Consider the following 4,502-nt stretch of genomic DNA (forward strand, 5'->3'; position numbering starts at 1 on the left):
CTTCACATCATACTTGCAAGCAACCACTTAAGCCATTTGTTCGCAAAGTGAGAACTTTATAACTAATAATAGCTCTTGGTGTCCCAAATCATGTAAACACATGCTTATGTAGGAATCGCATGACTACCTTAGCATCGTTTGTAGGGTATGCTTCAGCTTCAACCCACTTGGATACATAGTCCACAACAACTAAGATGTATTTGTTCCTATACGAAGAAGAAAACTGGCATAAAAAGTTAATGCCCCATACATCGAATAATTCAATCTCCAAAATGTTTGTCAAGGGTATCTCATAACTCCTTGATATATTTCCAGTCCTTTGGCATTTATTACAGTTCTTCACATAAGCATAAGCATCTTTAAATAGTGTAGGCCAAAAGAACCCTGCTTTCAAAATCTTCGCTGTAGTACATGAACCACCAAAGTGTCCCCCACTTGGAAATGAATGGCAATGATACAAGATCTCAGCAATAATACCGACTATCATGAAGGAATTTTTTCTTTTGTTGGTATGTCATTTCTCAAGGAATTATTCCACATGAAAGATAATTGGAAAAATTAGCAAACCAAGGAGTCTCACGAATTCGACTTACCTCAAATAAGTGTTCATCTGGAAAATTCTCGTTGATAGGCACACATGATTGGTTACCTCATCTTGCTCCAACCTCGACAGATGATCAGCTATTTGATTTTTAACACCTTTTTTGTCTTGGATCTCAAGGTCAAATTCTTGGAGTAAAAGTATCCAACGAATTAGCCTCAGTTTTGCATCTTTCTTCATGAGCAAGTATTTAATGGCCGTATGGTCAGTAAATACTGTAAAACTTTGGTACCTATAAGATATGAGCAGAATTTGTCAAAAGCAAAAAATATAGTAAAGAGTTCCTTTTCAGTTACCGTATAGTTGAGTTAGGCTTCCGTCAAAGTTCTATTTGCATAGTAAATAGGGTGAAACACTTTGTTTCTTCATTGACCCATCACAGCTCCAACGGCATAATCACTTGTATCACACATCAACTCAAAAGGTGAGCTCCAATCAGGTGTAACGATTATTGGAGCTGAGATTAATCATTTTTTTAGATCTTCAAAAGCTTGCAAACATGCTTTGTTGAAATCAAACACTATATCTTTCTCTAACAACAAACACAACGGTTTAGAAATTTTTGAGAAATCTTTGATAAACCTTCGGTAAAAACAGGCATGGCCTAAGAAACTTTTGACTCCTTTCACATTAATTGGGGCCGATAATGTTTCAATTACGTCCATCTTTGCTTTATCGACTTCAATTTCTCTTTTTGAGATTTTATGCCCTAAGACAATCCCTTCATTAACCATAAAATGACATTTTTCCCAATTACTCAAAAAAATATCATAAGTGTTACCAAAAATAGAAAAATCATCCATGAAAACCTCAACAATTTTTCAACCATATCAGTGAATATTGCCATCATACTTCGTTGAAATGTTGTAGGTGCATTACATAAACCAAAAGACGTTTGCCTAAAAGCAAACGTACTGTATCGACAAGTAAAGGTTATTTTATGTTGGTCCTCTAGAGCTACAACTATTTGGTTATATCCCGAATAGCCATATAAAAAATAATAGAATTCATTACCTGTCAGTCGATTTACCATCTGATCCATAAAAGGCAACGAAAAATGGTCCTTTCAGTGGCTTTATTCAACTTTCTGTAATTAATACAAATTCTCCAACCAGTAATAGTTCTCGTTGAAATCAACTTGTTACGCTTATTTTCAACAATCGTGATTCCACCTTTCTTCGGCACACACTGTACTAGATTTACCCACGAACTATCTGAAATAAGATAGATGATTCCTGTATCTAACCATTTGACCACTTCCTTTCTCACAACTTCTTTCATAATAGGATTGAGCCTCCTTTCCCTATCAATTCGAGCTCTTTCACCTTCTTCTAAATTAATTTTATGCATGCAAAAAGAAGGCTTATACCTCAAATATCAGTTATGGTCCAACCAATTGCTTTTTGAAATTTCTTTAGAATAGCAATTAGTTGCTCCTCTTGATCTTTCATCTGTTCTGCTGAAATAATCACAGGCAAAGTGGAACAGTCACCTAAATAAATGTATTTCAAATGGGAAGGAAGTCCTTTTAGTTCGAGTTTAGGTGGTTCTTCAATTGACAACTTAGGTTGCACAGATTCTCTAACTTCTAACTCCAACGGTTCAAACCATGTGGATTGAATAAATTTCTCGGATTGGCTTCCATCAAAGCCATGTTTTCTTCACTTTCTTCATCTTCCAAAGGGTCAAGATCTAAGGCTTTCGCCAATGGATCTTCTTCAAAATTTCTTTCCATAGAAACCAAGGTTTCTATCTCTTCCATAATTGAACACTCTTCTGTCGGATCAGGAAATTTCATTGCTTTAAGAATGTTAAAAGTTACCTGATAGTCTTGAACTCGCATGGTGAGTTCACCTTTCTGCACATCAACTAACGTTCTTCCCGTGGCTAAGAAAGGTCTCCCAAGGATGATTAACACTTCCTTATCTGCTTTAAAAGCTAAGACAATGAAATCAGCAGGAAAAATAAATTTATTGACTCTTACCAAAACATCCTCGATCTTTCCTTCAGGATATGCTAAACATCGATCCGCTAGCTGAAGCGTCACAATTGTAGGTCTTACTTCACCTATCCCTAGCATCCTGAAAATAGACTTAGGCATCAAGTTGATAATCGCTCCTAAATCACACAAAGCTTTATCACAGTAAGATTCACCAATGTTACTGGGTATAGTAAAGCTTCCTAGGTCTTTCAATTTCAGTGGCAGTTTGTTCTGCAAGAACGCACTGCACTCCTTTCTCAAGGAAACAGTCTCATACTCACTCCGTCATTTCTTCTTGGACAGTATATCCTTCATAAACTTCGCATAATTTAGCATTTGTTCGAAAGCCTACACCAACGGAATATTGATGTGTAACTACTTCAGAGCATCCAAAAACTTCTTGAATTGCACCTCCTATTTCTGCTTGTGTTGTTGCCAACTTTACAAATATAGAGGTGATGGAACTTTTGGTTGAATCGGATAACTCTTCTGAGTAGGTAAATCTGCATCTAAAGAAGATGTTAAAGTATCTGAATTCACTAAGTTAGGATTTACCTTGTCAGTATTTGCAGATTCTGACTCTTTTGGTGTAGAAATTTCAACAGCTGGTTGATTTTTCTCAACGGGCTTATCTTCAACATCAATCAATCGGGTTTCAGAGTTTTACCATATCGCAATGCCACTGCCTTGATATGTTCTTTACCCAAATTTCTTGGATTCTCAGTAACACTCGACAAGGTTCCTTGCAGTCTATTATGAAGCTCTATAGCTAACTAACCCATTTGATTTTCCAAATTTTTCAATGTTGCTGCTTGGCTTTAGATCAAAGCGTCATTCTTTGCCATGTACGCTTTCAACAAGTTTTCCAAACTGCTTGATACCTTAGCTTGAGGTAGTCTTGGAGATTGCTGATTAAACCCTTGAGATTGGTTGGGTCCATGCTACAATAAATTGTTATTCGGTCCATTTCCTTGGTTGCTCCAAGAAAAGTTAAGATGATTACGCTATGAAGGATTGTATAAGTTGGACTGGGGTCCTTGTCTACTCTTATTTTGATGTTAGTTCCCTACATAGTACACTGACTCGGGATTTGATGGACAATTCTTAAAAGAATGACCTTCCCCACTGTACACATAGGAAACTACTTCAAACGGGCTTGGTGGCTGAGCTGCAAAACTATTAGTACTATTGTAGGTAAACTATTTTAACATAGAGGAAATAGATGATACTTGAGCTAATAACGAAGTGTGGGTGTCAACTTCATGAACTCCAGCTACACGTCTTCTTGAAGCTACTCGATTTGTTGGCCATTGGTAGTTATTACTCTCGATCCTCTCGATGATCTCATAAGCCTCATTATAAGACTTAGACAAAATTTCACCATTTGTAGAAGTATCTAGCATCAATCTTGTATGTGCATTGGGACCATTATAGAATGTCTCCAACTGGATACAATGAGGAAACCTATGATGAGGATACTTACGAAGTAACTCCTTGAATCACTCCCAATCCTCATACTAAGACTCGTCATCCAGTTGTTGGAAAGTTGTGATCTCATTCCTCAACTTAGCATTTTTGCTAGGCGAGAAATACTTAACCAAAAATCTCTCTGTTAATTCTTTTCATGTAGATATCGAACTTGGTGGCAATGAATTGAGCCATGCTCGCGCTCGATCTCACAATGAGTACGGAAACAAATTCAACCTCAATTCTTATTCAGTCACACCGGCTATCTTGAATGAATCACTCACCTCTATAAACAATCGAAGGTGGAGATGTGGATATTCCATGGGCATACCACTGAATTGGCCCACCGTTTGGAGCATTTGAAACATCACTGGTTTCAATGCAAATTGGGTTGCCTCAAAATCTGGCTTTCTAATTCCTGGATTTAACTCACTGAAAAGTGGCACAACATAT

At 37.1% G+C, this 4,502-nt stretch overlaps 1 non-coding gene across 1 annotated transcript; it reads left to right on the plus strand.

Annotated features, from left to right (window-relative positions):
- The first annotated feature begins 4,043 nt into the window (after positions 1 to 4,043).
- Positions 4,044 to 4,150, plus strand: LOC128294617 (small nucleolar RNA R71). Its single transcript, XR_008284925.1, has one exon. It is a non-coding gene; the product is annotated as a small nucleolar RNA R71 (small nucleolar RNA).
- Positions 4,151 to 4,502: the final 352 nt, after the last annotated feature.

This window comes from Gossypium arboreum, chromosome 6 (assembly GCF_025698485.1).
Source record: "Gossypium arboreum isolate Shixiya-1 chromosome 6, ASM2569848v2, whole genome shotgun sequence".
NCBI classification, from domain to species: domain Eukaryota; kingdom Viridiplantae; phylum Streptophyta; class Magnoliopsida; order Malvales; family Malvaceae; genus Gossypium; species Gossypium arboreum.